We start from the raw sequence: 26043 nt of genomic DNA, 5'->3' as shown, positions 1-26043 counted from the left end.
ACTACTTCGTCTGGACTCACTACTACAGCGTCAGCAAAACCTTCCTGGGCCTGGACCAGGGCAGTGCTGGAGGTATTGACTTCTCTCATGAAGGTCCGGCCTCCTCACGTGGCACAGGTTCCATTTGCTGCAGCTGGAAAGAGACATTCAGGTAAACTTTAAAACTTTCTGGAAGGAGCAGGGACATGTTAAACTTGTTGGAAGGGTTCTGCATTTGAGAAGCAAGGAAGGAGGCCCCCCGCCATTGGATATTGCTTGTTATACACTTTGATGTGATATGGGATGGGCACAAAGGTTTTTTATTTATAGTGTGTAGGAGTCCTAAGGTGGGTTAGCTTGGTTTTTTTTTTTTTCACCGCTACTTGGGCCAAAAGATCACAATTGGTGGTCCTGGTGGAGGGTAAAAGATGGGACTTTCCTCCATGGATGGGTTTATCACATGAGTTCATTCCAATTGCTCTAAGGCAGGGGTCTCAAACTGGCGGCCCTCCAGCTGTTGAGAAACTACAATTCCCATCATGCTTCTGCCTATGGGAGTCATGTTTGTAACTGCCAGCTTTGCAATGCCTCATGGGACTTTGTAGTTTAGCAACAGCTGGAGGGCCGCCTGTTTGAGACCCCCTGCTCTAAGGGGTATGGTGTCCTCACAGATATCTGATAAAAGTGGGTATTGAAAGCCATGAAATGCATTGTAAGATCTGCTGGGACCACACCATGACTAGAATACAGAACAAGTGACCCCAATGGATGTGGCTAGCTAAGGCACTGTCTACTAAGTCCCTACTGGGAAGACTTGCCTATTTCCTTTACAAGAGCAAATGTAGTTCAATCCATGACAGGGAGAGCAGACTTGGTTTGGATCAGCCTTTCTCAACTTTTTCACAGTGGAACTCTTAATCTTTATTGGCTCAGGATGCTTGCCAATTATCTACAACTCACAGTAGCTTGCTCCCAATGGTCACTGGTCATGATGCTCCTTGCATTCGTGGTCACTTGGAATATTCCATTGCTTGAGGAACCTTAGGGTTTCATGGGACCCTATTTGAGAGTCTGTGTTAGACATTACCCCATTCAAACCTAAATTGTTACATTTTTGGTTGAAGTAAGTCTTTAAAATAGGATTTTGCGCCAGCTATCCAAAAGTCCACCCAAAATTGTAGTTGGTCCATGTTCACATAACCCATTAGCTTTAACCTGCCTTTGGTGGCAATGTCTTACTAAAATGAGTGCAATTGGCATATATAAATGTGTGTGTTGTGGTTTGTCGTGTAGAACTAGATGATTCAATCGGTGGCTCTAATGCTTGCTCTTTCCCCATTTTCTTGTTTTTTGCAGAATCTTCTGAAAGATCCATCATTTTCTTTGCCTTACTGGAATTTTGCCATTGGTGGAAACCGATGTGATATCTGCACTGATGACTTGATGGGTGCGAGGAGCAATTTTGGTGGCAATCTGCTGAGCCCAAATTCAGTCTTCTCTCAATGAGAGTTGTTTGTGAAGATCTAGAAGACTACGAGAGCCTCGGAACAATCTGCAACAGTGAGTAAATGGGGATTATTGTCACAAATGCAACTGGCATGCTCATAAGCAAGGTTGGCTCTGATGGGGGGGAAGGAAATTAGAACCTACCTTAGGTGGCATGTCCTGAAATTATGCCGCATTAACTGGTCATACTTTGGTAGAATTTAGTTTTTTTTTTGGGGGGGGTTTTTTACCACTGCGATTTTTTCAATGGATGCGGAATATTCAAATACAACTTTAAAAATCCATATTTGAATTTCAAAAGATGGCTATATATCTTTTGTATTTTAAATTAGAATTTCGGAAGACTGCTGTAACGGATCCCATCGCACTCAACTTGAGTGCTTCTGTTATGCCGCTTCCTCCAGTCTGAATATAGATATCGGGCATTCCAACCACTGACTACCACAAACAAGGCACTACTCATTTGGTTGCTGAATATCTTCTGTTTATTAGAACAAGAATAGTCTTGTATACATGAGGTCCTCCCCCACTCATATTACTCTAACAAGACGCCAGTAACCGGAAACTTAAATCAACATGAGCTAATTCACTAGTCCCTTAAAGCAGCTGATGTGACTGGCCGCCTGGCCTTTGTTGTGATTTAGGATTTCACTATAGAGCAGACTTGTCCCTGAGCTTCACACTGTATTATACAGTAATACTTCGGGTGCGGTTAACAAGTGTTTCGCAGTACTAGTTATTATAATATCATGACTGTTTGCGAGTCTCCAAAACAAGCAGGTTTAAGCCTCGCAGGTGTGCAGTACCGCATTTGGCCAGAGGTGCAGGGGGTGCTGGGGTTTCTGAGTCTCTCCAGTGCCCCCGCCTCTGGCCACATGTGGTACTGCATACAATAGAAGTCTATGTAGAACGCATTATTTTTTTATTTTTAAACTCTTTGCTATGCGAGTGCTTTGGATCACAAGAATTCTCCTGGCATGGATTATGCTTGTAATCCAAGGTTCCACTGTACATTATCATAAGTATAACACAGGGCACCTTCTCAATGGCAGGAGCTCCAGTAGGAGACTGTCCAACTCCTACATTGTACAGAGACCAATGGGATCAGCTCTTTCAATTAACATGTCTCATTCAGAATCGAGCTAAGAATAGGCTTTATACATATCCTGGGATTTATTGTGGATAAATATTACTGACCCATTTTGAGTAATCCCAAGCCACATTTTCTCAGTCACCCTGTGCCCCTAATGGGCACAGGGTGACTTGGACATAGGAGGTGCATGGGGAGCTGAAACGAGGGTTTCCCAACCTCTCCAAGCGATTCTGGGTTCCATATGCCCTCCCATCACAACTGCTAGATTCATTCTATCCAGCAGCTGAGGGACTCCTCTGCCATCTTTCACTTTTTTTTTTTTTTGTACCTTACTGTATTTATTGCAATGTTTCCTGTTGAAATTTGTTACTATCTTGATTTGGAAATTCGGATCCATCTGACTCCAATTTCTTTTGCATTTCAATTCAGAATGAATTGCACATTTCTAGTGTCTGTCTGTGTCAAGCTTAAATCCTTAATTTCACAATCCTCAGGCACAGCTGGAGGACCAATCCAGAGGAATCCTGCAGGAAATGTGGCTCGGCCCATGGTGCAAAGACTTCCCGACATGGAAGAGGTTTTGCTTTGTCTGGAAGTAAATTTGTTTGACACGGCACCATTCTATTCAAACTCTTCTGAAAGCTTCCGAAACGCAATTGAAGGTACAGTACACCCACATCTCTGGGATGACTTTCTAATGGGAGGCCAGTGGGCCAGATGTGGCCATTTGCATGCCTTTGGGGCACTATTCCCCCTCGATTCAAGACCTTCTTTCATCTGACAGACCTGAATGGTGGGACACCATTGTTTCCACCTACACCAACAGTGGAGCATAATTCTTCTCATTGACAATGGTTGGACCCCATTCCTTCCACTGGCACCAATGATGGGCCATAATGGAGGATGATTCTTGCCACTGACCCAAATGATGGGGAACAATTCCTCCTGACAGGCATTATGCAATTTTACTCCCCACTGAGGCCTTTTCTACTCCCACTGGCCCTTAAGTCTGAAGGACAGTAACTTGGCCTTTGTTTAAAACATGGACAACCCAGATCTAAGGCACTGTTAATATAAGAAAAAAAGGACAAGTCCATCTGGATTTTATAGAGCAGGAACATCAAACGATAGTCCTGTAGGCCTTTACCATGAGGTCACTGAGGAAGGTTGTCTTCTTCATGTATTAATGGTGAACTTTTTATTCCACAGGGTACAGCGAGCCATCTGGTCAGTACAACCCAACAGTTCGAAGCCTCCATAACCTTGCTCACCTATTCCTCAATGGTACAGGAGGACAAACCCACATATCTCCAAATGATCCGATCTTGTGCTGCTTCATACGTTCACAGATGCTGTGTTTGACGAATGGCTGAGGAGACACAGTGCAGGTACGATCTGTAGGGTACGAGTCTTGATGAGCCCTTCCATACTTGTAGTAACCAAGCTGTGGTGGTACCCATTGACTTGAAATCCTTGCCTAAATTCTAAAGTTATGGAATTTTTAACTGTTGTAAGCTGAGAAATGATGGTTCTGCTGGCTTTTTATAGTAGCTGCATAATCTGTGTACATGGACTGCTAGTGTCCATTCTTGGGTTTGGAGCCAAGATGGGTCACATCTAATTTAATGAAGGTGTGCAGATAACCTATGTTGTGGAGATGTTAAGATGTATTTCATGTGGTGTCAGTGTCTCCCAGTGTTCTCCTGCAGCCCGCTCTAAAGGGCAGACTGATGCTGATTTGAACCCATTTTGGTAATGGAAAGCTTCTTGAGGATGCAGAGAAGTGTTTGCAGAGTGGGGATATGTCTGCCAGCAAGTGGTCCCTGTGCAAGAGGGGGGTGGGGTGGGGATGGATGTTTTAACTCTGCAAAGACATTATTGGGGGGGGGGGGGGGGGGTGTACGCTTGTGTCTGTCCAACATGTAGGGAGGCTATGGCATGTTCCTTCAGATAAGTAGAATCCAGGTATGCAGATTAAGGATTTGTGAAACGGGAGTATTTGCACTGTTATGGACAGGGACAGTCCATGATCTCAAGGCCAGCCATGTGGCTTCCTTTTGGCTTGCATGTACAGGGGGTGGGAAATCTTACACACTGCCCCTGCCCAGGACACACCCATGGGCTCCCCTAATCATTGTTCGTTGGTTGAGATTTGTATAACCCCCCCCCCCCCCCCCCCCCCCCCCTGTTTGAAAGAATGCCGCTGATTGTGAAACCATCAAGCTCTAAGTACTATAAAAAATGGGCTCTTGGGATGGTGGAGCTGAGGATGTGAGTATGGTGGTCATGTCTCTTTACTTGATGAGATACAGGAGACGGTGGGGTGTTTACTAAGATGCCATTATACCAAGAAGCAGAAAATGCACTCTATTAGGGCAAGAGACATGGATTGCACACAGCGCATAGTGGGATTTCCACATCTCCTACAATTAGAATCATTTGTCTCGGTCAATGGTTCCATAACTAAGCTTGTTTTTGTTCTAGATTTCGCACAGTATCCACTGGAAAATGCTCCTATGGCCATAATAGACGACACAATATGGTTCCCTTCTGGCCCCCAGTGCCCAACAGTGAGATGTTTGCAACTGCACCAGAAAACCTGGGCTATTCCTACGACATTCAGTGGCCTCGTAAGTACCGTGTCTGAGAATTTTATATAATGGCTTTTATTTTGTAGAAGTCTAGCCTTTCCCAGGTATCCTTGGTGATCTACTGCTATGTGCAGCTTAACTACTTTATGATCATGACATCCATGAAGTGGGCTTTTAATCTAGGGTGCTGAATAAGTGTCCCCAGTCTATGCTGGAAGCCCATTCCCAGTTGGTGACGGCTCTGGGTCTCCTAAACATCGGGAACCAGAACCACCTCTAGATCCTGATTGTTGTGACTGGTTATCAGTGACCCTTCGCTCTGAAGCTTGTCCCTGTTTCCCCTCAAATCTGACTTCTCTAAAACCCCCCCCCCCCCAAAAAAAAAGTCCGGACCTAGAAATAAAACATGTTTCAAATTTATCAGACAGAGTAAAGTCTGACGGACTAAAAATCTGGAGAACCGTTTGTCTGTGTGCTAGTCTAGACCAAAGACGACGCAAGGGCAGCTACTGCTATTGAACTTCCTTGTTTAGTCTTTTTTTTTTTTTTTTTTTTTTTTTACGCCATCGCATTCAAAACTATTTGTTCAGAAAGTCCATCGGACCTCTGCTAAAAGTCAGTCGGGAAGACTGGACCTAGTCAGGGGCGGACTGACCATTAGGGCAGTCGGGCGCCGACCGAGGGCCCGGTGTCCAGCAGGGGGCCCCACGGTGTTTGCAACCGCCCGTAGAGTTAACCCCTTTTTTGGAGCTGCCCATTAAAATCCATTATGGGCATCGGTGCCCGTAAAAAAAAAAAAAAAAAAAAAAAAAATTGGCCGTGAGACCATGGAACGGCGCATGCGCTGTTCCAAAGCCGGCCGGGCTCGGGAAAGTTTGTACGCGCAGGGCCGCGCCATTTTTGAATAGAAGATTGCGACACTGGCAGGGGTGAGGACTGAGGGAAGAGGAGTAAAACTGACTAAAATCTGTGAGAGCGGAGGACATCGCTGGGAGCCCGGAGGCGGCGGAGGGTGAAGCTGTGGCATGCAGGGGAGGTACGAGACTGGTGTGTTCTGTCAGCTATCATATTTACTTCTCTACATCATCAGTGCTATGTCCTCCTCCTGTGCCCATTTCTCCTCTCCACAGGTCAGGAAGCACTGTGCTGCCCTGACCTGTGGAGAGGAGAGAGAGAGAGGCACAGGAGGAGGACATAGCACACTGATAATGTGGAGAAGTAATATGATGGTGGACAGGAGGAGGCTAAGGTGAGGAGGACACTATCATGTTCACAACCTCTGTCCCCCCCCCCCCCCCTGTATCATGTCCGCAGCCTCTGTGTCCCCCTCCTGTATCATGTCCGCAGCCTTTGTCCACTTCCTGCATCATGTCTGAAGCTCTGTCCCCCATGCCAGGGATCCCCCTCTCTGTTTCTATCCTAGAGGTCCAGGGGTTTACACATGTTGCAGCCTCAGCAGAAATTGTACACCCTGTCACGCTTGGCATGGGCCTTGCTCTGCAAAGGTTGTGCAACCTTATCCAGTACAGCGACCAAGTGGCTAAAGCAGGCTATAAGGAGGCATTGTATAACATAACCTGCTTTAACCCCTTGGATCCCACACTAGCATGATGCTACTGCATGCATTACACATTGTTGCTGGGTGTTTGCAGAGTGGCCCTATTCCCCTTGATTGGGTCACGATCACCCACCAAAAGCAAGAGGGGGGTTTAATTCCTGCCGCAGCATGTGTACATTCTCAGCTGCTGTCTCTGCAGCTAAAGGGGGTAGAGACCAATGTATGTAATGTCAGCAGTGTGGCTGGGACACGGGGGGGGGGGGGGGGGGCCATGATCTCCTATTGCCCGGGGGCCCCATGAGTTGTCAGTCCGCCCCTGGACCTAGTTCATCAAAGTCCAGTCGTGTGTACGCGGCATAAGTCTGTACAAAAGTCTCACAGGCCACCTTCAAGCCCTTCAAGCTCAGATCACCTAGTCCTCCTCCATGTGGGAAATTGAGGACTGGGCTAAAATATATAGATCCTGAAAGGGTCCCCCCCCCCCCAAACAAGAGAACCAGCAAATACAGGGAGGTGTTGGCCCAGAAGAGAAGACAATGGCCACTTGTTCCACAATGGCCACTTGTTCCACAATGGCGCTTTCTAAAACTGGGGTTGCAAGCAGGTGTAGCCGAATCTAGAATCTAAATGAAGATGGTGGGGCACCTCTATCCATCCAGTGTTGTGTCATGGAGGTCTTGGTGACAAAGCTGAAAGGACTACTGTATCTGTAGGGGGTACATAGGACTCATGGCAATGAACAGATCTATCACTGAGCCTCTCAGATTTTCTCCAGGTTAGTGAAGACTCTACATGTACACTTGTGGGTAGATGCAGCATGGTGTGGTAGGTCCAAGTTTGGCAATAGTAATATAACAGTTCAAGTACAAACACCAAGCCCAGAGGGGAAGTTTACCCAGCCAGGGCCACTTACAACCCTGACAGCAATAGAAAGGCATAATGGAAGATGCTGACATCTGCCACAAGGAGTGGAATGTGGCCTGGCTGGTCCACCCAAGGTAGGCTTCCTTCTCTAGTAGCAGCAAGCCTTGTATTGTGCCCCTTTCCCTGCATTTAAGCATTGTTGCTGACATGAGGATCCTATCCTTACACTAGCCCACTCACCAAAACCCAGAGTCTTGTATAGACTGTGCCTGACCCAAGATGGACCCACCACAGTCACATGGGGTGCTGACATGCAATCGGTGGCTCCCCCTGTGACTAAGAAAATCGCACAAGAATCAACTTCCTCCCCAACTGCATTGCTGCTGTGGTCAAGTGCCACCAGCAGTGGGAGAACAGACTGCCAAATGCCTAGACACTGCTCAGTCTTGAGCAAAACCTCATTTGAGGTACATATCTTCTAATGTATTGGTGAAAATCGGGGCAATTGTGCATATACAATGCATGAACACTTCCCCATGGTTTTTATCACTTTATTTATTCAAGTACAGACTTGCCTGATGTGCAAGAAAAGCACTTTGTTCCTGGATCTGTTGGGCTGAGCACAGAATTTTTTGTGGACTGGTGTCAGCTCTGCCCATGGTCTTCTGCTATACTTCTGAGGTCTATATATTGGGTTTAACATACCCACCACTTTTTGGCTATCCTAGGAAGGATTAGAAACCCTTGTCAATCTTATAACCCTACTGGAGAGATGCACTTCTTCCTGGTGACCATGGGACAGTAGGTAATTTCAGAAATTTCTTATGGATAAATCTTCACTGGAGATGCTTGCTCTGGTGACGACTAAGAATGGTGATCTCCCTCCATTTCAGATCCTTTGCTTCTTGTTCACAAAGGAACCCCAGATGGTAAAAACTGGTAGTTTCCTACTACATCTGGAATTGTTGGGGAGGGGAGGGAGACTGTCTTGGCTGAGAACTAGGCTTGTGCAATTCGTTTCGTAACGAATCGAAATTCGGCCAAATTTTGCATCTTAATAAAAAAAATTAACAAATTACAACGAATACGAAAGAAATATAACTAATGAATTCGACATTATTTCAACCGCATTCAAAAATATTTTGTAACCCGACTTTAGGGCATGTATCTCGGGTCACTTGGTGCTAGACACTTCACATTTGGATGTTGTAGTGCTAGTACAATTGTGTTTGCATACCAAATTTGGGGTTTCTAGCTATAAGTGACCCCGAGATATGTGGCCCCAAAATCGGGTCGCAAAATGTTGTTAGTTATTGGAGCAGAGAATAACCTTTTACGACCCGAATTTGGACATATCTCGGACATTTATAGCTAAAAACCCCAAATTTGGTATGCAAACACAATAGTACTAACACTACAACATATCCAAATTTGGAGTTTCTAGCACCAAGTGACCCCGAGATACATGGCCCTAAAGTCAGGTCACAAAATATTTTCGAATGTGGTTGAAATAATGTCGAATCATGTTGAAATCATTTCGAATTTGGTTGAAATATTTTCGAATGTGGCCGATTTTTTTCGAATTTGGTAGAAACTAAACGAAATCCGAAAACTAATTTAAGGAAGTTAACGAATATAACTAAATGAATTAACGAATTAAAACAAAACTAAAACAATTTTTTTTTTTTTTTTTTTTTTTTCCTTTTGCACATGTCTACTGAGAACATGCTCTCCAAACCTTGGTGTTTATGACCTGTGATTTGCAATGTTATTGTAAAATTGAGGTTTGGTAAACTTTTTTTTTTTTTTTTTTTATTTATTTTTTAGGTCGTCCATTAAGACACGAAGAGATTGGGGTAATAACAGTCATAGCACTCTTGGTTCTTGTGGCTGTGATCTGTGCCGTTACCTGGTGTACCATCCAGAGAAGGAACCAGAGGAATGAAACGCTGGACCCCTCCTGGCAAAGTCCTACCATCGTGGTGCTGAAGAGGATGCTGAAAAAGTGTGATGGCCGGTAGAACGCTGTAAACTGTATCGCCCAGCTGGGGGATGTTCCGCTTGTGAATCCTTATGTTCCTATCCGGCTGTCACTTCAGTCATGGAGTCTCTGATCACTTTCTGCTAGAGGAGTATCCTGGATCTGCACCATCTTGAGCCAAGGTTCTCCCAATAATACAATGTGCTGCTACTGACCCCGGAGTGTAAAAGTGCTCTAGGGTTGTCCTTTATTGTACTCCTCCTAGGATTAGCTGCAGTAATTAAACTGTTAATGCTACACATGACTTCATTAAAGTATTTAAATCAATTGTCTGAGTTTCTATGAAGATGGCTACAGGAACGTTCATGGTGCTGGTCTTGTATTACATACAAGCCTTTAGGCAATCAGTTTGTCCATAATGTTCCAGTTGAATATGGAAGCTCCCATAGACCATTTTGTCCATGTGGCTATGTTCCCATGGCTGCTTTTCCTTCTACAGGTTTCCCCTGTGCTGAGAATGTTCTCCTAAAAGGAAGCCTGCTAGAAGAGCAAATGATATGAAAGATGGTGGGTCTGACTGATTCAGGCCAAGTTTTTAGGTTGCTGATGTCACATGAAGTGTGAATGTTTGGTTTTGGGTTTACACATCATATGATCTCTGGGGGGGGGGGGATTGCTCTTGAGAAATACCTTGACTGTTGCATAACGGATATGTTGCCCACCACTAACTAACCCCAACCTGTTATAAAACGAGACCACACCAAGGTGGAGTAACAAAAGGCCATAGCAACCTACTTTATTTAACATACTATAAACCATAAAACATAAAACATCCCATAACCACATCTGTTAATCAACCCCCTTTTTATAAAGTGTTGGGCTATGCAGGCAATCCATGACTATCTGTGGAAAGAACAATATAACACTGCGGTCCATCTCCAAGTGTATAACTAGGCCTCAAGCTGAACAAGCTAACTCGGAGACAACCACTGACCGCAGTGCCCCCATTACCACTTCCCGGATAACCTCCGTTTTTTTTTTTTTTTTTAGCAGGAACCACCATCAGGAACCATACCAACAATGGTTCCCGAACCTTCTGCCATATCTTCCTTCCAATGCCCTCCTCTGCCACGACTGTCCATCTTCTGTACCTCCTGTCAGAAATGAAAACAACCTGCTCTATGTACCTCAGCCCCCATCTTCTCAGGGAGGGTGGGTGGGAACTTTCCCCATTCCTTCTGCTGACTCGCTGGGATTCTTTATAACACCTCCCCCCACCCCCTCGGCACCACACTACCGCCCCTTGTCCTCTGGCTTACCACCCCTGTTGACTGTCATGTCCGCCCTTTGTCTATTATGGCATGCATTTTTCTACGGGCTCTCTGTATTTGACTTTCCTGACTGCTTGGTCTTGAGTATCAAAGCCATGGGGTTGGCATGATGGGAAGATGTGGGCAACTGCAGAATGAGGGTCCCCCTTAACTTTATTTTTCTTTAATTCATTGCATGTATATACCCTCTTCATGTTCTCATTCTACACTATACAGAACCAGAGAATTAAAGCTGAAGACTTAAGGAATCAAAAAACGGGAAGATCTGGACAGCCGCACTAAACTTCTTTTTTTTTTTTTTTTTTTTTTCCTTTAGACAAAAATTCTTGTGAACAAAATACAAGCCACAGCAGCTAACACGTTTCACACTTCAATGTAGTGCTTAGTCATGGCTCAAAAGGCAAAAAACTTTTTTGGAGTGCGGCTGTCCAGACCGTCTTCCTGGTTTTTGATTGCTATATGCTTTGCCGGCACCTGGCCTTCCAAGCTGGATGAGATGGTTTTATACTGTTGCTCAACCTACCTGGAGCGGTGATATCTCTCTACCTTGATTTCTGGTTAAAGACTTAAAGGAAAATGTGGGAGGGGAGTTTTTATTCTTTTTCAGCACCGCAGGCTAGGTGGCTGACTGTTTTATGCCATCCCACCCATTCAATCCTTTGGGTTGTAGACGGGTACATGGATCAGTGTGGTAAGCAATCCTTGTTGGTCAGTAACCAAGCAGCCAGGAGACTTCAGAAGACGTGAGTGGTAGCTGGTCTCATAACCAATCCCCCTTTAAAGGTGTGATGTTGCCAAAAGGTTCTCATGTTTTGGATGAATTTTACACTTGGTTTAAAAAAAAAAAAATATTGTGATTGTGTATTTTGTCCCAATTTATCTGGAAGCCAGAGAAGGATCCAAATCTGTATCAGAGCCATGAGATGCGTCAAAGAATCGGAGGTCCCCCCCTAAGAAAAGGAGGGCATGTAAAGCAATTTTTGTTTTCTTCCCTGTCTCATCTTCTAAAACCGATGAATATTAAAGTTTCTTCCCCCCCCCCCCATATAGCTGCTGCCAGAGGCTCAATGACCAGGGCAAATAATGAGGTTTGTGGGCATCCCTGTCTGGTCCCTCTTCATAGTACAAAGGAGGGAGATAATGTATGTATTCTGAGATGGGCAGTAGGGTCCTTATTTTAATTTAGGCCAAGAAATAAAGATCTCCCCTAAATTCAATATCAAGCACTTTCCACAGATATTTCCATCTCTACCACACTATCAAATGCTTTAGCAGCACCTGAATCCTCTTTAACAATACTGTCCTGGACCTGTTATCTTCAGTTTGCCATATGTCTCTAACGTCCTCCCTACGGGGCCACCCTCCCTCTCCCCTGATTATAGTATGCTTTTATTATATTTAAACATGGACCAATTTGTATGTCTTTTGGTGCATGAGATGTCTGAATTGGTCACTATATCCCCCCCCCCCGCAGATGCCTTAAGGGTGAATGGTATGATTGTGATAGACTCACCCGGGACGGAGTTTTTTTTTTTTTTTTTGGAGGGGACTGAATTCTAGCCTCTTGCCTACAGATTATGGGCCCTGGATTTTAAAGAGGGATTCCGCCCCCAAAAAAATATTAAAAGCCAGCAGCTATAAATACTACAGCTGCTGACTTTTAATAAATGGACACTCACCTGTCCCGGGTTCCAGCGATGCCGAGGCCGATCGACCGCTCGGGCCTCGGCTGCTGCCGCCGCCATTCGAGGTGAGGGAATCAGGAAGTAAAGCGAATCGGCTTCACTTCCCGTTCCCTACTGCACATGCGCAAGCTGCGCCGCGCAATAGGAAATCTCCGCGCTGTCACTGGGACCCGTGTGTGTCCCAGCAGACAGCGCGGCAGGGCAGGAAATGGCGTAGACTCCCACGGGAGTCTATGCCCGGAAGTGGGTGAAAATACCTGTCTTTGACAGGTATCTCCACCCCCCTCCCCCCTGAAAGGTGTCAACTGTGACACCGGAGGGGGGGGGGGGAGGGTTCCGATCAGCGGAGGTTCTACTTTAGGGTGGAATCCCGCTTTAAGGGACCAATAATCTTTGTGAGCTGTATGCCTGAGGACCCTTGGAGTAATGTTACGTTGGATTCAAGTCCATGCCCCCCCAAAAGACACACAGACTCTGGGAACCCTGTTGTGACAGAACGTCCCCCACACTCCGCTTGAGCGCTTCTGTCAGTATACCGCTTCTTAAGTCCTGGAACACAACGCCAATGGATCTGCCTATAGGAACCCCCAAGAACTAGACAACACCAGTCTTGGAGTACATCGGGAATAGCCTTTTATTTGAGATCTCCCACAAATATATACAGCAGATGACTAAAACCTAACCTAATTATCTAATCATTGACCCAGACTAGTTGTCTGAGAGGGACTTTTCAGGGTACATCTCCTAGCTCAGTGACTGACTATTCAATAAACATTACCATAAACATCAACACAGGGTTAATTAGCACAAACAACAATGTGTGGAATACTCTTACAAGCCAGACTAGACTCATATGCACAACAGACAGGTGGCTGGAGTTGATGACATTTGCATCTAACAGTTTGTGTCCCAACAGTGTGATTCAGTCTATTGATAATATGGCAAATACATATCCAGAGTCTCTGTGTCTTGGGGGGCGGCACGGACCTGAATCCACGTAACGCCTCAGGGGTCCCCAGGCATACAGCTCACAAAGAGCACCGTTCCCCAAATGCCAGGCTCCATAATTGGTGGACAAGAGGCTCACATTCTGTCCCCTCCAAAAGCCTCTGTCCTGGCTAGGTCTGTCACACCTCTATGGGGCCTATATGCCGTATTATAGACGAGACAAGGGCTGACCTGCAAGGTCATATCTCTAAAGCCCCATACACACTATCAGATTATCTGCTGAGTTTTTCCTTCAGATTTACCAAAACCATATAATATGAGGACAAACCTTAGGAGTTTCAATGTGTGGGCAATCAGGCAGGCCCTTCTACTACATGGTTTTGGTAAATCTGAAGGAAAAACTCAGCAGATAATCTGATAGTGTGTATGGGGCTTTACTCACCTTGGCTGGTTAAAGGACTAGTTAATTAGCTCATGTTAATTTATGTTTCTGGTTACAGTGTATTGTTGGAGTAATATGATCAGGAGGGGGGAACTTCTTACTCAAGTGTTTAAAAGCCTGTATCGTGTTCTATTTCTGAATGAATGAATAGCGCACGATGCGAACTGAATCGCCTCTAGGCGCTGTGGCGAGCTTTGATCATCAGCTAGAAGAGGAAGGTCTTGAGTTTTTTCCTAAAAGCCAGGTGATTTTCTTCCAGGCGGATGTTGATTGGTAGAACATTCCATAGCCGAGGCCCTTGGACAGCGAATCTCCGATCTCCCCTTGGATTTATACTGGGCTTTGGGCACGAGGAGGAGGATTTTGTTGGCTGATCGAAGACTGCGGTTTGGTGTGTTTCCGGTTCTTGGGGGTTACTATATCCAATGGTCTTGTATTCCAAGACTTAGGAAGCAGCTTCTTGGCAGAAATAACCAACAGGGTGTCCGGAGTCCGTCACACTGATGATGAACTTCTGTTGTAAACTAAATACTTGCCGGCCTAGGTGTGGGGGGGTGGGGGTGGCAGCGGGGTTCACGGTTCGCCTGAGTCACCACCCAGTTACACCTGAGCTGCTAAGATGGAGGAGTGTTTGTGTCTGGCATTCTGGTCTGTTAATGTGGGGGGACTTGATAATGAGGTTGTTTTTTTTTTTCTGCTGGATACAGCTATATTATTTGGAGGGGGTATATACTGAGGGAAGGGGGGAGCCCTGTACTGAAGGGGACTATACATTGTGGAGGGAGGGTCTGTACTAAGGGGGAGGTCCATACTGAGGAAGGGAGGTATATACTTAGTGGGGGATCTATACTGAGGGAGGGGGACTGTACCGGAATGGCCCACACACCGATTGAGTGCTTCCTCCATATACCGCTTCCTCCAGTCTGAAGATAGATATCAGAGCTGCATATTACAACCAAGAACTAGGCAGGACTCGTTTGGCTGCAAATCTGGAACACATTTATTTGAATAAACTCACACAAAATATAAACCCAACAGGAGGACATTCCCCTCCTGATCATATTACCCTAACAATACAAACTGCACACAGGAATATATTTACAACAACCGACATATACTATAAACATGACGTTAATTAGTGGATGACTCTGAGGTCTCATTCCAGGTCAGACTTGCTGGCTTCTACAATACTGGACAATACACATTATTACAACTATAAACACAACCCAGAATGGTTTGCTAGCAGGCACACAAAAGGTGAGTTAATTAGCACAAATAACAATGGGTAAAAGACCCTTAGGAGGCACACTAGACCTACTTATAATAAACACATTATAGCAGGCAACCCCAGACAGGTGGCTTGCCGATGATAATATCTGCTATGAGTCCCACAGTGTGGAGCAATCCTTGCTGGAAATGTGGCATCTAGGCCCAGAGGCGGCTCTCTAATTAGGCAAATAAGGCGGTCGCCTAAGGCCTCGCACTCGCAGGGGCCTCCTAATAGCCTAATTGAAGAGCCGCCTCTGCTGACAACAATGCCGCTGCGGCATTAAGCTCAGACCGGCAGCGGTTTAACATTGCCTGTGAGATAGAGAGCACAGACACCAGCACCGAGATAGAGAGCACTGACACCAGCACCAAGAGCACTGACACCAGCACTTTAAAGCTCTTAATATATGTAATTTGTACAGTTCATTTTTTTATCGCTTGAATTATTTTTCCCATTATGGGCAGGGGTGGGGCTCATGTCTAGGTTTTGCCTAAGGCCTCAAAAAGCCTAGAGGCACCTCTGTCTAGGCCCTTAACGTGGACCTGTCCTTAGAGTCTGTGTGTCTTGGGGAGATATGAACTTGAATCCAAAGTAACAAGACCACCACAGATCCCCCCCCAGGGATACAGCTTCCAAATAGTAGCGTTCCCTTAAATGCCAGGGCCCATAGTCAGTGGGTAAGAGGCTTGCTCCCAGACCTTTACAAAAGCCCCTGTCCCAGCTAGGTCTGTCACGGGGGGGACTATACTTTGTGGAGGAAGGGTCTGTACTGAGGGGGGGGGCTATACTGAGGGAGGACTATAATTGGTGTAGGGGAAGTCTATACTGTGGAGTGACTATAGTTGGTGGAGGGGTGACACCATGTTTGACCACACCGGGTGACGCCACCGATCAGGACTAGTACGTGGCTTTGACTGATCTTTCTTTTAGCATTTCACCGGTATCAGTGCTGATACAAGGTGTTTGCGCGAGTACTTGTAAGCAAAATGAGTTTTCTAAGACAACCCTGACCATAGGAAGCCTTGTGTGTCCGAATAAAATGATGGATGTGTTCCATCGGGATTACAAAGTTCTTGTGGAATGTGATAAGGAAATGACGACAACCTTTGATCTCGGTGAAGGTTCAGGAAGTTTATTGAGAAGTGTTACAAAGTAAAGATTAGAGAGATGAAGGTGTGCGGAGATCCTTAGACATGGCAGGTGGACCAAGGATCTGACCTCTTCATCATACAGGAGGCTTTCACCCTCCAATCCTGGACAAGTTGTCATGGAGGACCGTCCCAAACATCAACATTTTACAGAAGAAATAAACTTGACCAGACTCTCAAATCTCTCATTATAGGAGACCAACTGTCTCTATGTTCCCCAACAAGACCTTTCAAGGATCCGGAGATCAACAATTTGTTCTAATAACATCTTTCTGTAAATACATTCTAGACAGAGAACCCTTTTTATATATATATATATAAAGAACCTCACATTAGTATATACACACTTAGGAATATCATTTAACCGGATAGGGATCCTAATCCTTCCTTGCTGCACCCCAAACTGAAGATAAAGGCATTTTGGCTACACAGATACCCTTCAACCATCAGGGCCATTGTTGTGCATGTGTGAAAACGCACTTTTTAGGCCTTAAGAGTAAATAAACTCCCGAACGTATACATTGTTTTCTGAAGGCAAAGACCCTGAAGAATACAATGGTCAAGTCAGAATTTTTTGGTAAAATGTAAGAGATGAGTTTTTGCCGAGTAAACGGACACCCAACATGTCAAACTTCAAAATCGTGCGTGCCCATGAAACGGAGGCAAACATCATCACCTATAAATATCCATAGGCGACACTTTTAAAAGCCCCTACGAGTCGTCAGCTTAGCGTTGGCAATGAAGAATGGGCCTAGAATTATCACTACGGTGTGCAGGGCGATATGTAGCACAACGTCAACATTTTCATGTGTAGGCCCCTGTCATGTAGGTATGGATATGCATTTACATGTGTGGGGGTGCTCAACATCTTTTGGGGAGGGGGGATTACATGCTTGGGTGTACCATATAACTTTATTGCTATTACATGACCAATAGCCCCCCCCCCCCCCCCCCCCCCCCCCATGTCATACCACATACACTGTGACAGGTTCTCTTTAATGAGGCATCAGGGGTCTATTAGATGAAGTCTCACCTGAAGCTAAAGTGAAGATCGTTATGTAAACAACAAGGACACGGCACTTCTTAACAGCCCAGATCAGCCTAGGTCCTCCCAGGACACGCCCACTGATATGTTTCACCCGCCCCTGGGCTTATGCTGGCCATACACGGGTCGAATTTCGTAAAGAACTTTCTTTCGAAAATCTTATCTAAGAATTTTTGTACAAATTTCGCACCATTAGTGGGGCTGCAGTAATGGCCGATTTTGTGCGCCCATCGAATTTTAATAATCGGACAAAATTTTTTCAAAAAACTAACGATTTTCTAATCAATGATGGGAGAATCATGCGAGAAATGTAATCGAAAAAAAAATGCGCATGTGCAAGAAAAGAATATTCCCGGAAAGAAAAGAAGATTCCTAGATGGGGAAAATTCTTTTCTGTAGGAACATGAGGTGAAATTGAAGGTTTGGGTTGGTCGAAATTTCGAAATCAATGGTGGCGCCATCAGGTCACAAAACGCACAAATTTTTCTGATTTTCAAAAAGAAAGTTCTTTCGAAATTCCACCCCGTGTATGGCCAGCGTTAGACATAGAGGTTTATGACTAATGCCGGCCATAAACGGTTCGAATTATGAAAGAATTTTCTTTCGAAAATCGTATTTAAGAATTTTTTCATACGAATTTCGCATCATTGGTGGGGGCTGCAGCAACAGCCGTTTTTTCGTGCGGAAATCAAATTTGAGGAATCGGACATGTTGGAAATTTTTTGAAAAACAAAAGATTTTTTTTTAATCAATGATGGGAGAATCGTGCGAGAAATGTAAAATTTACGGAGAGAAAAGAAGATTCCCGGCCAAGAAAATGATTTTCTGAGGTAAAATTGAAGGCTTGGTCGGCCGAATTTCAAAAGTCAATGGTGGCGCCATCCGATCACAAAAAAAACGAATTTTCTGATTTTGAAAAGAAAATTTGTTGGAAATTCGACCCGTGTATGGCCTGCAAAGCCCTGTGGGCAGGGTGAACCACACCGGGGGGGTGTGGCCTTGGAGGAGCCAAGTTGAAGGCGCATCTCATTCATTACAGGGTGGTATGGAAACGTTTTGAGACTAGTTTTGTAACACGCCAACAGATGGCACCACAAGGCCGGCCGCACCCACAGTCACAGGAGGCACCGAACTTCATAAGTCATTGTGTCAAAAAAACATCGTCCCGTGTACATCGCAAGCTCCGGAAACCGGCGCTATTCTGACCACATGCGTGACCACGTCTGCTCTATTTCATCACGGACAGCAAGTTAGAACAAACTGGGCATATCTGACACAGAGACGTGTCACACGATTCGCCAGGTTTATGGCGATGCCGCGATGAGTCGTTGGAGGTGTTTTGAGTGTGACGCGCGCTTCGAGAGCAGAAGAACATCACTGGAAGCAACAAGAGATAAGGAAGCCCTTCAATGAGCTCAACCCCTGGAAAATTCCCAAAACCATTCAGCAACTTGTGCATGATGATCGTCGGAGAACAATTGCGCCTGCCACTCAAAACACCTCGAACGGCTCATTGCAGCATCGTCGTAAACTTTGCCGAATCATGTCGAACGTCTCTGTGGCAGATTTGCCCAGTTTCACGTTTGCTCTGTTTTCTAACTTGTTGTCCATGATGAAATAGCAGGCGTGGTAACACACGTGGTCAGAATAGCTCCCGTTGCGCAGCTCCCCGATGTACACAGGACGATGTCTTTTGTTGCACTGACTTATGAAGGTCGGTGCTCCCCGTGACTGTGCGGGCGGCCGGGCTTGTACCGCCATCTGTTGGCGTGTTACAAATCTAGTCTTGAAACGTTTTTTATATCACCTCGTATCTGGGCTGTTAAGGTGTGCGGCGTCCTTGTTGTATACATAGCTTTCAGCACTCTGGGGTGGGTGCTTTAGAGGCTTGCACTTGCCAGCAGTGAGGATCACCAGAGGAGCGTTTGATCTGTGCTTGGAGCGGCTCCCTGAGAGGTTCTAGTTGGTGAGAGTGCAGATCGTGCTCTGCAGCTTCTTCCTCAGGCCACGGTAGCTGCAGAAAGTGACGTAATACTGTACATGCCACTTCCAGGTTCATACTGGGTAGGGGAGATCAGTGAACATACGTTTGCTGGTCTCCCTCCTCTCTATCCCTGGCACCTGTCAGATCCTCACAGACCACCCAAGCCTACAGGTGGATCCAGAAATGACCCTAAGAGACCACCCTGGTCTACATGTAGATCCAGGAATGACCTCTAGAGACCACCCGGGTCTACATGTAGATCCAGGAATGACCTCTAGAGACCATCCGGGTCTACATGTTGATCAAGGAATGACCTCTAGAGACCACCCGGGTCTACATGTAGATCCAGGAAGGACCTCTAGAGACCACCAGGGTCTACATGTTGATTAAGGAATGACCTCTAGAGACCACCCGGGTCTACATGTTGATCAAGGAATGACCTCTAGAGACCACTCGGGTCTACATGTAGATCCAGGAATGACCTCTAGAGACCACCCGGGTCTACATGTTGATCAAGGAATGACCTCTAGAGACCACCCGGGTCTACATGTAGATCCAGGAATGACCTCTAGAGACCACCAGGGTCTACATGTAGATCCAGGAATTACCTCTAGAGACCATCCGGGTCTACATGTAGATCCAGGAATGACCTCTAGAGACCACCCGGGTCTACATATTGATCAAGGAATGACCTCTAGAGACCACCCGGGTCTACATGTAGATCCAGGAATGACCTCTAGAGACCACCAGGGTCTACATGTAGATCCAGGAATGACCCTAAGAGACCACCAGGGTCTACATATTGATCAAGGAATGACCTCTAGAGACCACCCGGGTCTACATGTTGATCTAGGAATGACCTCTAGAGACCACCCGGGTCTACATGTAGGATCCAGGAATTACCTCTAGAGACCATCCGGTCTACATGTAGATCCAGGAATGACCTCTAGAGACCACCAGGGTCTACATATTGATCAAGGAATGACCTCTAGAGACCACCCGGGTCTACATGTAGATCCAGGAATGACCTCTAGAGACCACCAGGGTCTACATGTAGATCCAGGAATGACCCTAAGAGACCACCAGGGTCTACATGTTGATCTAGGAATGACCTCTAGAGACCACCCGGGTCTACATGTAGATCCAGGAATGACCTCTAGAGACCACCAGGGTCTACATGTAGATCCAGGAATGACCTCTAGAGACCACCAGGGTCTACATGTAGATCCAGGAATGACCTCTAGAGACCACCAGGGTCTACATATTGATCAAGGAATGACCTCTAGAGACCACCCGGGTCTACATGTAGATCGAGGAATTACCTCTAGAGACCATCCGGGTCTACATGTTGATCAAGGAATGACCTCTAGAGACCACCCAGGTCTACATGTAGATCCAGGAATTACCTCTAGAGACCACCAGGGTCTACATGTTGATCTAGGAATTACCTCTAGAGACCACCCGGGTCTACATGTAGATCCAGGAATGACCTCTAGAGACAGGATTGATCCCCAGAGACCACCCATACCTACATGTAGATCCAGAAATGACCCCAGAGACCAACAGGGTTTTCATGTACATCCAGGAATGACCCCCGATACCACCCAGGCCTTCATATAGATCCAGGACTAATCCCCAGAGTCCACCTAGACCTACATGTTGAACCAGGAATGACCCCCAGAGGCCACCCAGGTCTACATGTTGATCCAGGAATGACCCCCCAGAGACTAACAGAGGCTACATGTAGATCCAGAAATGACCCCTAGAGACTAACCAAGAACAAGTTCCAGGTTCCACCTAGTACCAAGATTTAGAAGAGTTCACAGAGACTCACTGACCATAACCTCGCTTTAGAGAAGTTCTGGAGCCAGGCTGAGTTCTCAGACATGTTACTGTCGGGGTTCTTTCAAACATTGAGGTTTTCCTGGTTTACTTACTAAGGCCAGGCAAAGTGTAATGACGGTATGTGGGGTAACTGGAGAGGGGCAGATTGATTTGCCCAGATTCAGATTGAATGCTCATAAACTCAAGGTCATGACAACTGTCTAGCATATCCAGCTCTTCAATGGCTCCTCCTACTTCCTTCCCATCATCCTTTGTGTCATTATTCAACAGAACCTATGAAGCTTTGCAGGGGACCTCCTACCATCCTACGTAGACAGGAGCTGAACACAGACACTCAGCGCTACTCAATGTCTTCATCGATCATTGTGGTCCTCATTGGGCGTATGATCGGTTCTCACTCATCATTATCCTCCTCATATCAGTCACTGAGGGCAGTACAGAGGGTATAACACCATCAGAAGTGCCTTTCCTACAATTATCACAAGATAATGAATTATTCCTGTCAGGACTCTGGACCATAAACCCAAATTCCAAACTGATTAAACCTTACTGAACCCCCAATAGCAGCATTACAGAGCTTCCTGGGTCTGTTCACCCGCTGTGCCCATTATGAGGGGTTCCCACCATCCCTGTGCTGAGTTCCCGGGTCTGTACACCCGCTGTGCCCATTATGAGGGGTTCCCACCATCCCATGTGCTGAGTTCCCGGGTCTGTACACCCACTGTGCCCATTATGAGGGGTTCCCACCATCCCTGTGCTGAGTTCCCGGGTCTGTACACCTGCTGTGCCCATTATGAGGGGTTCCCACCATCCCTGTGCTGAGTTCCCGGGTCTGTACCCCCGCTGTGCCCATTATGAGGCGTTCCCACCATCCCTGTGCTGAGTTCCCGGGTCTGTACACCCGCTGTGCCCATTATGAGGGGTTCCCACCATCCCTGTGCTGAGTTCCCGGGTCTGTACACCCGCTGTGCCCATTATGAGGGGTTCCCACCATCCCTGTGCCGAGTTCCCGGGTCTGTACACCCGCTGTGCCCATTATGAGGCGTTCCCACCATCCCTGTGCTGAGTTCCCGGGTCTGTACACCCGCTGTGCCCCTTATGAGGGGTTTCCACCATCCCTGTGCAGAGTTCCCGGGTCTGTACACCCGCTGTGCCCATTATGAGGGGTTTCCACCATCCCTGTGCTGAGTTCCCGGGTCTGTACACCCGCTGTGCCTATTATGAGGGGTTCCCACCATCCCTGTGCCGAGTTCCCGGGTCTATACACCCGCTGTGCCCATTATGAGGGGTTTCCACCATCCCTGTGCTGAGTTCCCGGGTCTGTACACCCGCTGTGCCCATTATGAGGGGTTTCCACCATCCCTGTGCTGAGTTCCTGTGTCTGTACACCCGCTGTGCCCATTATGAGGGGTTCCCACCATCCCTGTGCCCATTATGAGAGGTTCCCACCATCCCTGTGCTGAGTTCCCGGGGTCTATACACCCGCTGTGCCCATTATGAGGGGTTCCCACCACTCCCTGTGCCGAGTTCCCGGGTCTGTACACCCGCTGTGCCCATTATGAGGGGTTTCCACCATCCTGTGCTGAGTTCCCGGGTCTGTACACCCGCTGTGCCCATTATGAGGGGTTTCCACCTCCCTGTGCTGAGTTCCCGTGTCTGTACACCCGCTGTGCCCATTATGAGGGGTTCCCACCATCCCTGTGCCATTATGAGAGGTTCCCACCATCCCTGTGCTGAGTTCCTGGGTCTGTACACCCGCTGTGCCCATTATGAGGGGTTCCCACCATCCCTGTGCTGAGTTCCCGTGTCTGTACACCCGCTGTGCCCATTATGAGGGGTTCCCACCATCCCTGTGCCCATATGAGAGGTTCCCACCATCCCTGTGCTGAGTTCCTGGGTCTGTACACCCGCTGTGCCCATTATGAGGGGTTCCCACCATCCTGTGCTGAGTTCCTGGGTCTGTACACCCGCTGTGCCCATTATGAGGGGTTTCCACCATCCCTGTGCTGAGTTCCCGGGTCTGTACACCCGCTGTGCCCATTATGAGGGGTTCCCACCATCCCTGTGCTGAGTTCCTGGGTCTGTACACCCGCTGTGCCCATTATGAGGGGTTCCCACCATCCCTGTGCTGAGTTCCCGGGTCTGTACACCCGCTGTGCCCATTATGAGGGGTTCCCACCATCCCTGTGCTGAGTTCCCGGGTCTGTACACCCGCTGTGCCCATTATGAGGGGTTTCCACCATCCCTGTGCAGAGTTCTCGGGTCTGTACACCCGCTGTGCCCATTATGAGGGGTTCCCACCATCCCTGTGCAGAGTTCCCGGGTCTGTACACCCGCTGTGCCCATTATGAGGGGTTCCACCATCCCTGTGCTGAGTTCCCGGGTCTGTACACCCGCTGTGCCCATTATGAGGGGTTCCCACCATCCCTGTGCTGAGTTCCCGGGTCTGTACACCCGCTGTGCCCATTATGAGGGGTTTCCACCATCCCTGTGCTGAGTTCCCGGGTCTGTACACCCGCTGTGCCCATTATGAGGGGTTTCCACCATCCCTGTGCTGAGTTCCCGGTCTGTACACCCGCTGTGCCCATTATGAGGGGTTCCCACCATCCCTGTGCTGAGTTCCCGGGTCTGTACACCCGCTGTGCCCATTATGAGGGGTTCCCACCATCCCTGTGCTGAGTTCCCGGATCTGTACACCCGCTGTGCACATTATGAGGGGTTACCCACCATCCCTGTGCTGAGACAAATGGGGGTAAAGGTGAGAATTATGGGATGGAGATGTATTAGAAGTCGGGTCCCATGGTAAGGCTCCTCCTAGAACTAAAGAATCACTTTTGGTGAAGTCGGGTTTCATGGCAGTAGAGACCATAGAGCTTCCATTGATGGCCTCTTCTCACTGATAGATTTCCTGGCTGTGCCTCCCTACAATAAACAAGCATGTAGCATATGAAAGTTGGCCATGAATACTCTGCTAAGACTAACAGATCTGTAACTCAAGCAAATAAAAGGTTGTCATTACTATCATCCTGAAAATACCAGCTTCCTGGCTGCATCCGGGTTCAGTAGGTCTGGGTCAGAGGCCAGAAACAAGCATGCAGCCAGTGAAGTCAGTCCTATCTATATGAGTTTATGTCTTACTTTGAGCATTGCGGAATATGGGGAATGTGGGGTGAGACTTCTATCTGTGACCCCTTTATATCCATCATTAGAGACTAGAGAGAGATATAGAAGGCCCAGCCCAGGAAGGGTTAATGGCCTGATTGAGCTCGTTGGTTGGTGGGTGTGATAAATAGGGAAGGTGAGGGGAGATTGTATGATGTGTCCTGCTGGGTGAGTAGATTGTATGGCTTGTATAATGCATTAGAGTGGCCTGTGGGGAGATTGGATGAGGGATGGGCTTTGAGTTATGAGGCTTGGATTGTAAATGGTGGGGATCTGGGGGGATTATAAAGTAGTGCAGAGCTGGGGGGTTGGGACTGTAGGATGATGGGGATCTGTGGGACTGGACTGGAGAGGATAGGTATTTGAGGATTGGATTATAGATGGTGGAGGTTGAGATTGTAAGGTTTTGGGGTTCAGAGGGGGGATGGTTTGGGCTTTAGGGGGTCATGAAATGGGATTGTAGGGTAGTGGAGATTGGAGGAGGGGGTGGCTTGAGATGTAGGGTGGGAGGGATTAGAATTCTAGGGTGGTGGGGGTTGAGAGGAATTGTATGGTGGTGGGGATCTGGGTACTGGAATGGTAACATGCAAATGCTGCAGTTAGAGGTGTTGGAGATCTGGGGGATTGTGGGGTAGTGCGGAGGTGGGGGATTGGGACAGTAGGATTGTATGGTGATGGGGATCTGGTATTTATAGGGTGGTGGTTTGGTTCTGAGGGCTACGCTTGGAGATATGAGAATTGATTTGTAGATGGTGTGGGGGGGGGGGGGGGGGGGGGGCGTGTTATGCAGTAGTTCTGAGCTGGTAGGAGAGGGGATTTTGACTGTTGGGTATCCATTCAAACACCCCAGGTATAGAATGTGGTGGAGATCTGGGGAATAATGATATAGGGTCTGGAAGGGGGGGGGGGAACGTCAGGATTGTAGGGTGGTGGCGATCTGGAGGGGGGGGAGACGTTGTTGGGATTGTAGGATGGTGGGGGTCTGGAAGGGGGGGGGGATGTTGTATGGTGGGGGGCTGTTGGCATTGTAGGGTGGTGGGGATTTGGAGAGGGAAATGGTAACACGTAAACACTGGTGCTGTTTGAACATAATTTTATATTTTATAACGTGTGTTTTGGGGTGGGGGGGGTCCTTAGTTGTGGTCTGTATTGTTTGAAGTCCGGCTCATTTTCACGCAACTACAGAAAATACTGATCAATCCTGCCAGAATCCCCATGTTGTCACTGTAACGGAACTTCCCACTCCGCTTGAGTACTTCCGTCATATACCGCTTCCTCCTCTGACTATAGATGTTAGATATTATAGCCGCATATTACAACCAAGATCTATGCAGGACTTGTTTAGCTGGAACATGAAATGTTTTTTTGAAGAGGCACAGATATAAACTTGCGGGACAATTCCCCTCTCCCCCTTTCTTTGCATAATGACACCGGTCGGGGTAAATTACATTCAGTAACAGACGCACAGGTGTAGTCAAACTTCTCATTAGACTGTCCTGTCAGCAGGGTGAGCTATTGGAGCACTTCCACGCCTTCCCCCCCCCCCCCCCCCCCCCCCCAGCTAATGCATATACATCCCATAATACTTTCCTCCCAAGGCAGACAGGCACA

The 26043-nt window shown here is 47.1% G+C and overlaps 1 pseudogene across 1 annotated transcript; it reads left to right on the top strand.

Annotated features, from left to right (window-relative positions):
• The first annotated feature begins 2 nt into the window (after positions 1 to 2).
• LOC143975970 (5,6-dihydroxyindole-2-carboxylic acid oxidase-like) lies at positions 3 to 9899 on the top strand (annotated as a pseudogene). The gene is made up of 6 exons (XR_013272434.1): positions 3 to 151; positions 1336 to 1539; positions 3073 to 3240; positions 3788 to 3966; positions 5063 to 5208; positions 9419 to 9899. The product of XR_013272434.1 is annotated as a 5,6-dihydroxyindole-2-carboxylic acid oxidase-like (transcript).
• Positions 9900 to 26043: the final 16144 nt, after the last annotated feature.

Source organism: Lithobates pipiens, unplaced genomic scaffold, assembly GCF_037356315.1.
Source record: "Lithobates pipiens isolate NorthernLeopardFrog02 unplaced genomic scaffold, aLitPip1_a1.2 Scaffold_13, whole genome shotgun sequence".
Lineage (NCBI taxonomy): Eukaryota > Metazoa > Chordata > Amphibia > Anura > Ranidae > Lithobates > Lithobates pipiens.
This window is presented reverse-complemented; position numbering and strand designations above follow the sequence as displayed.